At 48.0% G+C, this 12,587-nt stretch overlaps 1 long non-coding RNA gene across 1 annotated transcript in view; it reads left to right on the plus strand.

Annotated features, from left to right (window-relative positions):
- Positions 1 to 879: 879 nt before the first annotated feature.
- LOC102547159 (uncharacterized) overlaps positions 880 to 12,587 on the plus strand; it is a 12,051-nt gene continuing 343 nt past the window's right edge. The window contains exons 1-2 of the long non-coding RNA XR_010065501.1: positions 880 to 7,557; positions 9,543 to 12,587. The exon at positions 9,543 to 12,587 is cut by the window's right edge and continues 343 nt beyond it. This is a non-coding gene — a long non-coding RNA (uncharacterized LOC102547159). The remainder of the gene's footprint in view (positions 7,558 to 9,542) is intronic.

Consider the following 12,587-nt stretch of genomic DNA (forward strand, 5'->3'; position numbering starts at 1 on the left):
CAGCTTTTGAAAACCCCTTCTCTATACCTGCAAATCCGGTTCACACCTATGCTCCACTCAGTCGTGATGATGATGATGATGATGATGGCTTCCGGGTGTGGTGGGGAAAATGTTCACTGTTCACTGCTGAGATCTGCTCTGTCACTCCTGGCCACCCCTGGCCTCGGTCAGGCCTGACTGTCGGAACCTCTCCATCCCTGCTCCAGGGGCTTCTTCTCCCAAGATTCCCTGACTATTGACTCTCGGATGTCCCAACAAGGCGGCTCACGCATCCTCCTCTCTTGGAACATTCACTAAGCCATTAATTTTACTGATGTCCCTGACTAGCCTGTGTGAGGTCCCTAATGTATACATCCACCGCACTTTTGAAAAGTACTGTCTATATCACTGACTCTTTGAACCTTCAGTTTTCTTCTGAGGCAAGTCCTATTAATACCCATTTAACAGGCAAGGAAATCTGAGCCCAGAGAGGTTGAGCACCCTGCGCCTAAGCACATGGTTTGTGACTGGCAGAGCAAGGTCAGGAACTGGCTGGGCAACTTCTGGTTTTCTTTCCCTCCCTGCTCTGCAGCTGCCCAGTTGTCTGTCTTCCTGGCTGGGCTCCAGCTGCTTCCAAAAGCCAGGAGGTCAGGTCTTCATACATACATATATATACACATACACATACACATACACATACACATACACATACACATACACATACACATATACATATACATATACATATACATATACATATACACATATGTGTGTGTGTGTGTGTGTGTGTGTGTGTGTGTGTGTGTGTGAGACAGGCGGCCAGGTCTTCATATCTATCTATCTATCTATCTATCTATCTATCTATCTATCTATCTATCTATGGGTGAGTGACAACCTGGTGCCGTGGTGACCCGTGGGCTAATGGGAAAGGACCTTGGTTCTATTTGGCTTTTTCCTGACGTATGATCAGAGAACAATAACCTGGCTTCTCTGGGGATGCATTCCCTCACTCAAAAAAAAGGTGAGTTCCCACCCTCCAACAACTGTTTCCCTGGGTAGCCGTGATGATTAGGGGATCTAATGATGGGAAAGGCGCTTTACAAACCCCAAAGCCTAGGGTGAATACAAGCGACTGTTTCTGTCTTTACCCGTATGTTTCCTAACTGTCAAAGCATGTGGAACCCCGCTTCAGACTTGTTCTTCATTCGTTTCTGAAACAGGGCCGAGAATGGCTGAGGCTTGCCGCCAACTCACTGTATAGGATTCTTGTCTCTCCCTTCCAGAGGGTGCTGAGATTATAGCATTGGTGCCATGCCGGGGTTGATGGAGTACTGCGGATCAATGGCGGGGCCTCCCACATGCTAGGCAAATATTCTACCAACTGAATCTTATCCCCAACCTGGAAAGTTTTCGGCACCCAAGAACCTTACCTATATTATTATTAACCTTTAAGAATATGTGAGGGGGTTGGGGATTTAGCTCAGTGGTAGAGCGCTTGCCTAGGAAGCGCAAGGCCCTGGGTTCAGTCCCCAGCTCCGGAAAAAAAGAACCAAAAAAAAAAAAAAAAGAATATGTGAGCTACAACAATGGCTGACACGATCTTTCCCCGGGCCCAACAGTTGGCAAGGCTATTATGAGAACAACCAACCCCTTTCTGATTGGATTTAAGATCCACTCCGAAGAAGAAGACACATGCCTGGGGTTGTAGATCCGCAAAGATTCCACGGTTGGGCGACTCAGGCTCAGAAGGTGAATTTACTATTATTTTTGCTAAATACAGCATTGCTTTTCAAATGCTCATGTCTATATCCAAAGACTCCAGGAGCTCTCTCAGCAGTGAATGGTGGGTGCCTCTGGGCAGTGGTGGTTAACACGGACACTCGCAAGGTCAGGATGCAGAGGACTCGGGTCTGTGGAGTGCTGAACCACACCTGGGACAACTATGTCATTTCCCGCCAAGGCTTGGTCAGGAGAGCAGGCAGGACGATGGTAAAAACTCGAGGTTGGGTAGGACTGGGCTGAAGCTGTGTCTGAAGCTGGATATGGCAGGGTTGTCCTGCTCCCAGAGCCTCAGCAGCTGTGTTTTCCTGCACAAGATCAAGCCAATTAACATCCCAGGGTGGAGGGGGAGGGGTCATTCTAGCTTCTTTTCTGTGTCTGTGAGGAAACAAAAGCAACCCAAGGAAGGAAAGGGCTTACTTATTTGGCTTACACCTCCAGGTCCCCTTCACTGAGGGAGGGCAGGGCAGGAGCAGAAGCCCCAGAGGAACTGTGTTCACTGCCTCAAGCATACCCACGCTGAGGACAGAAGCGCCTGGTCAGGAGTGGTACTGCCTACAGCAGGCTGTGTCCTTCAGCAACTGCCATCAAGACAACGTCTACTGACGTGACTGTATGACAATCCGATTGAGGCCATTTTTCAGGTGAGAGTCTTTCTTCCCAGGTGGCGACCCTATGCTGTGTCTGAAATTGACAACCGAACTCTCCAGGAACTCCTGAGCCCCCACCTCTAGCTGAAGAGCTAGTGACAGTTGGTGGCTTACAGCAGAGGCAGTTTATTTTAAGTATGTGGTATTGGTTGACCACACTCTGGTGGAGAGGCTCTCACACATAAATATGTGCGGCACAAATTGGTCTTGGTGAGTTATTAGGGGGGAAGAAGAGGGTTGGGAGGGTATTGGGGTGGATCTGGGAGGAGTCAGGAGATGCCTATGAATAAAAATACGTTGTATGCACATCTGAAACTCTCGAAAGTTAATAAAAAATATTGTGTCAAAAATAAACATGTGGGGGTTGGGGATTTAGCTCAGTGGTAGAGCACTTGCCTAGCAAGCGCAAGGCTCTGGGTTCCATCCCCAGCTCCGAAAAACAATAACAACAACAACAACACCCCCCCCAAAAAAAAAAGCATGTGGGCTCTTCCCTGTTCTGACTTCAACGTGGAACACCCTTCAGTGTGTTTGAACACTTAACAGCACTAACACAAATCCAGCAGGCTTGGTTTACTGGAAGCATCAAGAGGGGCACTCAGGAGTAAACAATACTGGCTGGGGCTGAGTTCTCTGTCCCAAGCTGGCTTGCCTGCTGCTAGGGGCTGGGAGTGCTTGTCTCTCTCTCTCTCCTCTGTCAGATCTTCCCACAGGCTGAGACTCGACCTCTACACCCAAACACACGCGCATAGACACACACAGACAGACAGACAAACACACAGATGCACACACAGACATAGTTCCCCCCTCCGTCCCCCCCCCCACCTGCTCCCTGACTTCCCACAGCTCTGTGCTACCTGTTGTCTTTACAAACAGGTGACAAGCAGGGCTGAGCTGAACAGTTTGTTACTGTGGCTGAGCCTTTGCCTCCCTTAGGGCAACGCTGCTTGTGAAGAACTTGTTACTTAAGTAACGGAATCTGTGCTCCGACTTTAGGAGTTCTGTTGGCCCTGAGAGGAAAGGCAGGGCCAACAGGAAGTGGGTATCCTTTGTCCTTTAGACACAGAGATTGAAAGAGAAGATGGTTACAGTCCGCACTCCACTCGGGAGGGAAGTCAGACTTCTCTTGTGAGTTCAAAGGCGTCCCTGAGAAGAGCTGGAGTGGCCTTTAAAGTGAAAAGCTTAGGTGATTTAAATGAGCAAGCCTTCACAGACTCGGAGAAGGTAAGCAACAGGTGTGGCCAGCACCGTGAAGAAGCGACGACCAGAGAGGGCAAACGGTGTCTGACGATGTCATCTGTCTGAAAAATCGCGTGTAGCTGCAGGTATGTGAGTGTGTGTGGCGAAGAGACAGGGAAGGAGGAGGTCGGCCATTAACAGGACCTGAATGAGGAACGGGAGGGGCGGAGAGGGGTGTGTCAGGAAAAGGGGTGACTCTCTTTTTGGTTATCTGCACTCGCCCGCGAGTTGTTTTCTTTTCCTTGTGCAGATTAAAATAAAAGCAAAGAAATCTAACGGCCAGAAGAGGCCCCGAAGTCACTCTTTAATCTATAGAAAACTCTTAAATTTTTAAGAATATGAGTCTTCTGGGACAAAGACCTTCCTGGTCTGGGCATATTGAATAAACCGGTTTGCAAGCTGATTCAGACTCCTGCTCTAACCAAAGAAGGTAGATGACATAGAATATCTTGGGAAACTCTCCCCAGCAAACAAAAAGGAAACATTTCTCTCTCCTTCCTTCTCCTCCTCTTCTTTCTCCTCTCCTCCCTCCCCTCCCTCCCCTTCTTCCTTCTCTCTCTCCCCTCCCCCCCCCTCTGCTCCATATTTGTCCCTGCATTTCTTGTACATGGGGTAAGCTAGACCCAAAGGGACACACATGGTATGTACTCACTTAGAAGTGGATATCAGCCATTTTAAAGGAATGGGCAAATCTCAGAGGACCCAGAGTCCTTGGGACTATCATTTAACAGGCACATCCTACTTAAAAGGACCCAATCATGCATTTGAATATTAAAGGGAAGAAGTCACAGTTAAAAACCAGCCCCTCTCAGAACTGGGGGCTGTGTTCCCTCAGCGCTGGTTTTTGGTTGGCACAGTAAGACAATCTTACCGCCTTTCGGCTTTTAGATTAATTTTTATGTTTTTGCTTTTTTCTGGCCTTTTTTTTTTTTTTTTTGGTTGCTATTCTTTGTCTGAGATAGGGTCTTCTGTAGCCCAGGCTAGTTTGGAACTCCCTATGTAGCCGAGGATGGCCCTGAACTTCTGACCCTCCTTCCTTTCCCAGGGTTGAGTTTATAAAGCTGTGCTGTCACAACAGGTTTTGTGCAGGGCTGGGGACAGAGCCCAGGGCTTCCCGGCCGCCAGGCAAGCACTCTGCTCACAGAGCCTCCCCCAGCCCCTGGATTACCTTTAAACCAAACCAAACCAAACCAAAACAAAACAAAAACCCAAACAAACCCCAAAACCAAAACCAAATCCTAAGCACGTGGGTGCTTCAGTACAGTGCTTGGTACCTGTGAGGCCAGAAGAGGGTGTTGGATCCCTGAAGCTGCCGGGCGGGTGCTGGGAATCAAACCTGGGTCCTTGGGAAGAGCAGCCATTGCTCCTTAACTACAGAATCATTTGTCTAATCCTTTTTCCTTTTTTTTTTTTTTTTTTTTTCAGAGCTGGGGACTGAACCCAGGGCCTTGCGCTTGCTAGGCAAGCGCTCTACCACTGAGCCAAATCCCCAACCCCCTTTTCTTTTTTTTAAAAAAGATTTATTTATTCATTTTATGTATATGAGTACACTCTAGCTGTCTTCATGCACACCAAAAGAGGGCATCAGATCTCATTTCAGATGGTTGTGAGCCACCATGTGGTTGCTGGGAATTGAACTCAGGACCTCTGGAAGAGCAGTCAGTGCTCTTAACCACTGAGCCATCTCTCCAGCCCCAGTCCTTCTTCAAGTGAATTAGATGAAGGTTTAATTTCACAACTACCTGTGAATTCAGCTCCAGGAAACCCCACACACCCTGTTCTGGACTCACAAGGTATTTGTGCCCAGACCCCCAGGCTGACACACACACACTCGCACACACACACACTTTAAAAAATTGATCTAAAAATAAATAAAAAGAATTGAGACCCTATTTTACAAAAATAAAAAAAAATTGTTTTTGAAGAAGCCAGGCAGTGATGGTGTACACCTTTAAACCCAGCACTTGGGAGACAGAGGCAGGTGGATCTCTGTGAGTGCAAGGCCAGCCTGGTCTGCACAGTGAGTTCCAAGACAGCCAAGTGACACAGAAAAACCCTGTCTTGAAAAAAAAAAAAAAACAAAAAAAAAAGAAAAAATACATTGAGAAAAAAATGGGGGTAGGGGTAGGTCTGCAGAGATGGCTCATGGGTTAAGAACATTTGCTGCTCTTAAAGAGACCCCAGGTTATCTCCCAGCTGGTTAACTCATTATCACATCTAACACCAGCTCAGGGATCTGATGCTCTCTCCTGCCCTCCACAGGTGTCCACACACATGTGGCATACACAGACACAGATGCAAGCGTATGCACATAAATAAAAAATGCATTTAAAGAAGAGGACTGGGTACAGAGGTACAGGGCTTAGCCTGGGCGTGGTCCACCATTTAATTCCTAGAACTACAATGAATCAGTCGATCAATCAATAAATAGCCAATGAAATAAATAAATACCAATGAAAACGAGTCAGTAAATAATAAAAACACCCTCTCATTGATAACTCCTGGAAAGAGGTGAGGGTGGGGCATAGCTTAGTTGATGGAGTGCTTATTTGGTATATGCAGGTTCCAGCATGTTCGGTTTTCCAGAACTGAGTCAAACAGACATGGAGACACTAAGCCAGCATTGTAGCCTAGAATTTCAATCTCAGTACTTGGGAGGCAGAGGCAGGTAGAGCTCTGTGAGGTTAAGGAGGACTTGGTCTACAGGATGAATATCTGTCTCAAAAAAAAAAAAATCAAATACAGCAGCAATGAAATAACCATTCTGAATTCTATCTTCCTGAGATTTACATGGTTTCTAAAAATGGCACGGGAACCAAAGGTTTAAAAAAAAAAAAAGAAAAGAAAAAAATAATAAAGACTGGGAGCCTAATGTAAGCAGTTTTCAGTGACTCAAGACTTCTTTTAAGTCATGCATTCACATGGTGTGTGTGTGTGTGTGTGTGTGTGTGTGTGAGTGTGTGTGTGTGAGTGTGTGTGTCTGTCTGTGTGTGTGAGTGTGTGTGTCTATGTGTGTGAGTGTGTGTGTCTGTGTGTGAGTGTGTGTGAGTGTGTGTGTCTGTCTGTGTGTGTCTGTGTGTGTGTGTCTGTGTGTGTGAGTGTGTGTCTGTCTGTGTGTGTGTCTGTGTGTGTGTCTGTGAGTGTGTGTCTCTGTGTGTGTGTCTGTGTGTGTGAGTGTGTGTGTGTCTGTGTGTGTGTCTGTGAGTGTGTGAGTGTGTGTCTCTGTGTGTGTGTCTGTGAGTGTGTGTGTGTCTGTGAGTATGTGAGTGTGTGTGTCTGTGTGTCTCTGTGTGTGTCTGTGAGTGTGTGTGTGAGTGTGTGTGTGTCTGTGAGTGTGTGAGTATGTGTGTGTCTGTGTGTCTGTGTGTGTGTGTGTGTCTGAGTGTGTGTGCGCGCACATGTGCGATCTCTCTCAAAAGGGGATTTATCAGACTGACTCTTGTACGTGGTCCGGGAAGCCCAACAATGGCTGCCTCTCACTGGAGAGGCCAAGAACCTGCTAGTTGTTCAGATCATAGTCCACAAGGCTGGATGTCCCAGTAGCCCCGCCCTGGTGCTGCAGCCCTGGAGGATTCCCAGAGAGCTACAGGACCTCAATCTACACAGGAATCCTGAAGAACTTAGTTACAATATCTGTGAAGGAATGTCAGCAATGGGACACATGAACTTGGCAGCCAGAGTGAGGGCAAGCAGGCAAAAAGCCTGAAGTGTTCTTAATAAACTAGAGTCAGAGGTACCTATCACTTCCTCCTGTGGCTTTCTACAAACAGACCCAGGAACCGCGTGGCTGGAGCTGTCCGAGGTCATCACTATCAGGAGGTTGGGTGCCATCTTGGAGACTGGTTACCACACTGACAACAGAACGTTGCAGAAGGTTGTTCCTGGCTGTATCACTGAGCCACATCCCCAGGTCTCCTTTTTTCTTTTCATTTTCAGACAGGGCCTTACTGTGTTGCCCAGCCAGACTTTGAGCTCCTTCTGTAGCTCAGGTTGGTCTAAATGGGATCCTCCTGCCTCAGACTCCAAAGTAACTAGGAAGATAGGCTTTCTCCACTCAGCCTGGCTAGCAGAAGACGGACTCTGAGGAGAAGCTCAGCTTCGATTAGCAGCTTAGCTTATGTAGGAGACAGCTGTTTTGCTTGGAAGAAGAAGCCTGGTGTTAGGCCAGCCTCTATCTGGACTTGAATCTTGAGATCCAATTAGTGGAAAAATTGACTTTGATGTGCAGATATTGAGACCAAACACATGCACTTGTAGACTTTAATGAACGTGTAGCTGTGCAATCAGTTAATAGTGTTGGGTATCTAAATCCTTTGAGGGTACCTGCTTAAGCCGAACATGGTGGTACACATTGGTAATCCAGCTCTTTGGAGTCTGAGGAAAGAGGATATAGTTTCAGGCTGCATGGCATGTGCACATATGTGTCCATGTGTATGTGTATGTATATGCACACATACATATATACACGAATGCGTGCATACATTTTACATACGCAATACATAGACTGTGGGAATGGTTTCACAGCAAGGACAGACTTAACACGTGCAAAGCCTTTAGGTTTAATCTCTAGGATCAAATAAAACCCCGAACAGAAAACTTGGTGGGCCTTTGGGATGCTTCTATGCCTAAGATATTTTGACTGATGGAAGGACTTAATCTGTTGGCCAAGTCCCACTCGGTTTGCTACTCTTGCTTGTTTTCTTGTGGACCCTGGGATTGAAGCAAGGGTCTGACACATGCTAGGCAAACCTTTCCCCGCCACCGAACTCTATGCTCAGTCCTTTCTGCATTGAAAACTTGGAAGACTCCGGGATCCTGGCACAGTCACAGACCCGGCCCCTCTCATCCCTACCCTGCTTCTGAGCGGCCACTGAGCACCCATGCTCACACCCACAGGGTGTGATGAACACCCGCAGTGCTAAGCCCGAGGACCTGAAGATGAGCGTGAGAAACCCTGCTTGAGAAGCACCAGATGCAGCACCATTTCTATCATGGCCTTTCTGGGCCCCAGCTCTCTTCTTATATGGCTGAGGATGGGAGTGGAAAGATGGTGGGGTATGTCTTGGCCACAGCGAAAGAGGATCCAGGTGCCATTCCCCACAGTTATATCACCTCACTGGTTGTGAAGTGGTCTTACCAGTATCTTAGCTTGGCTCAGAAGCCGATGAACCATGGTAGAGAACTTCAATCTGTTTCCCTGCGTGCCAGGAAGGGTGACTGGGCTACCCTGCGTCTCCAGTTCAACATCCTCGACTGTCAGCTCTGTGGAGTGGAGCCCAAATACTTCAGTGGAGGAGACATGTATGCAGCTGAGCGGGACCTCATGCACATGACTGAAGAGCTGAGGGGGTGCCAAGAGCGGAAGTAAAAGGGCAGGCACACACTTGTGCTGACGGCCATGGAGAACATGCAACATGCCTCTGAGCTGGGCACAGAGAGGCCTGTGCAAGAAGGGCGAGGCTGCTCAAGATAGCGGTGGGGACAGCAGGGACTTTAGCAAGGTCAGTGAGACGACAGAAGGACACAGAGGTCAAAGACAGTTCAGAACCTCTGAGAGGCTGCCCTGCCGGTCCCATCCTCAAGCATGAGATTTCCCAACGAACCAGACAAACAAAGAAACAAAGGCTTTAAAGACAGTCTCACTAGGTTGTCCAAACTGACTTGAACTCACTGTAAACTTTCAATCTTCCTGCCCTGGCTTCCCAGGGAGCTGGGAGTACAGGCCTGAGTTAACCTACCTGCTTCCACTCATTTTTGAAAAATGTGGTGTGTGTGTGTGTGTGTGTGTGTGTGTGTGTGTGTGTGTGTGTGTGTGTGTGATGTATACATGCCATGACACACCCGTGCAAGTCAGAGAGTAACCTTTAGAAATAGTTCTCTTCTTCCACCCTGTAGGGTCCAGGTCTCGAACTCAGATCACTGGGCTTAGCGGCAAGCTCTTTGGTGCCATATCATAGCCCCTCATCAACTTTCCATGAGGTATCACTGACTACATGAACCTGTACGGCCTGAATCTTGTTGGTGGTAAGACATGATTTCACCAGTCTAAGTGCTGGACAACAACATTCAGTCTCTCCTCTCCCCTCCCCCAGTTTTCTTCTATCCTTTCCCTTCCTTTCCTTCTGTAGGGGAACAGTTCTCAACCTGTGGGTGTTAAGAGCCACCGCTGTATGCATGTGTCCCGGGCTGGCCTGTAGGTTGCTGTGCAGCCAAAATGACAGCTTGGGCCTCTGCTGCTTCTCCAGGAGATTGTGTGCATTTCCGTTATGGCTGGTCTTGTCTGTCTGTTTGTTTTGTTTTGTTTTTACTGAGACTCAGACCCCTGGCTTCACGCATGCTAGGTAAATATTCTAACAACGGAACCACATCTCCAGCCCGTTTTTTCAACTTTTGGTTTCCTTTTTGAGGCAGGATCTTGCTGTTTCCTGGCTGCCCTGAGACTCACTGTGTAGACCAGACTGGCCGTGTACTTCCAGCAATCTTCCTGTCTCCGCCCCCTGAGCGCTGAAATCATAGGAAAGAATTACCACGTCCAATTTACACTGGGAAACCTGAGTTCCAGGCATGGCTTGCGCCTCCTGTCTTAGTGGGAAAGTTGTCCTGTAGGCTACCCAGTGCTGGTCTGACCTCCTTTCTGTGTATATGTAACTTCTTAGAAAGACCTTTCGGTAGCCCTCTTGACTCTAGGCTCTCCTCCCCTCTCAGAGACAAGGTCTCATTATGTAGATCAGGCTGGCCTCAAATCATAGAGATCCACCTGGCCCTGGCCCTGCTGGGAGTGCGGGGATCAAAGGTGTGCGCCACTATGCCCAGTTTGTCTCTCCTCTCTTTTAGGGCCTAATTTTGTATTTTTTGTGGCACTCCACAAAATACAATTTTTTATTATTTAGAAAATGATTTATTGATTCTCCACCCCTAGAAATATAAACTCCTTGCCAAGCACATCCACTTTAGTATTTATCCTCTGTTCCTAGTATGATGCCTGGTATACGTAAAAGCTATCTATGAACTCTGAGTTAATTATTGAGGTCTGAGATATACACAGCTCGGTGGCAGAGTGCTTGCTTAACATGCAAGAACCCTGGGTTCAATCACAGCACGCGCACGCTCACACGCGCACACACACACATACACACATATACACACATACACACACATACACACACATACACACATACACACATACACACACATACACACATACACACACATACACACATACACACACACGCACACGCACACACACACACACAATCTGTGAATTCATTATTGACTCTGGGAGTGTAGTCACAGGCAGGTGACCAGTATTTGATCATAGTCAGTTTGATTTATACGCAGGTGGCTTTTACTTGTTTTCTGTGCAAGGGTTGCCTTTCTGTGGAGTGGTGATGCCCGGATGTCTGTGCCGTGTGCACTGCGAGCACGAAGCTGCCATGCCCGTTGATACCAGATGGAGGCATCATAGTAGACCTGTATTACTATTTCTTCTTCCTCCCGCCCCCTCCTCTTCTTCTTCTTCCTCCTCATTGTTATTTATATGTATATGTATTTATGTACATGTGCCTAAATAGGTCACCTGGAACTGGGGTTACAGGCAGTACTGTGGGTGCTGGGTGCTGTGGGTGCTGGGTGCTGGGTACTGTGGGTGCTGTGGGTGCTGGGTGCTATTGGGTGCTGGGTGCTGGGTGCTGGGAGTGGAACTCAGGTCCTTTGCAAGAACAGTAAGTCCACGCTCTTTTCAGCTAAGCCGTCTGTCCAGCCTCACTGTTTTTCCTCCTGAGGTAGGGCCTTACTACTGAATGCCCAGGCTGGCCTCGAACGTTGGCAGTCCTCTCACCTCAGGTCCCCTCAGTGGCTGGATTACAAGGGTGAGCCACCCTACTCTGCTTGAATCATCTCTTTAAGCCCATGGATGGGCCAGAATTCCTCCAGTTCCAGTCAAGGTAGGGGTTACAGTCAGGGAGCACTCAGCCCGCTTTATTCTATCATAGGCTTCCCTTTGTTTCCGGTAAGAATCTCTTCGCTGCGGCTGGCCCACAGGAGACGATTAACCTATCAATGCGAGGATCTCTTTGGGATCCAGAATTTGGTCTAAAGTTTTCATCTTGTCTTTAGAAGCTGTCCAGGCATGCGGGTTTATGGATCAATTGTCTGTAATTACCCCTTAAAACAATGCCTGCGCCCAAATAAAAGATTAATCAACGATGCCCCTGGGCCCGTGCCCGAATCAAAGATTAATCAAGGAGCTCTCTACTTGTCCCGAGATTTAGACTTCAAGCCCTGCCCCGACTTGGTGCAGCAGTGCCTGGCGCATTCGTCCCCATGCCTGAGGTGTTTGGATTCGGTGTCTCAAGAAAAATAGCTGTTGGTCACCAAGGCCTGAAGCTTAATTGAATTTGCCTTAATGCATTTTGCCTTCTGACTTGCCAGCGTGGGAGTGGGAGCTGACGTCAGGAGACACGCCTCCTAATACCCGATCTTTGAGAGCGAGCGAGGTGTCTGAGGATGTGGGAAGCCATGAGAACGAGGAAGTTGTGGATGTCTTGTAGGATTTCTTTTCCATCCTCTTAGCTTTAGGCATTGACAAATGATGTATCAGTCACCCCAGTATCACCCAGAATCAAGACAAGAGACCTAAAGTGAACTATGACATCATTTTGGAAGAGTCCTGTGGTTTTTATTTTGGTTGGAGTTGGCATTTGATTTAGGCTCCGCCCCACAGTTACCTGGCAACAGCCAGGTGAGCCTGACTCACTATAAAAGGGGCTGCTTGGGTTGGGGATTTAGCTCAGTGGTAGAGCGCTTGCCTAGCAAGCGCAAGGCCCTGGGTTCGGTCCTCAGCTCCGAGAGGAAAAAAAAAGGGGGGGGACTGCTTGCCCCCCCCTCTCTTGTCCTCTTGCTCTCTCTCTTCTTCCTGCTCCCCACCTCTCCCCGTTCCCC

This window comes from Rattus norvegicus, chromosome 3 (genome assembly GCF_036323735.1).
Source record: "Rattus norvegicus strain BN/NHsdMcwi chromosome 3, GRCr8, whole genome shotgun sequence".
NCBI classification, from domain to species: domain Eukaryota; kingdom Metazoa; phylum Chordata; class Mammalia; order Rodentia; family Muridae; genus Rattus; species Rattus norvegicus.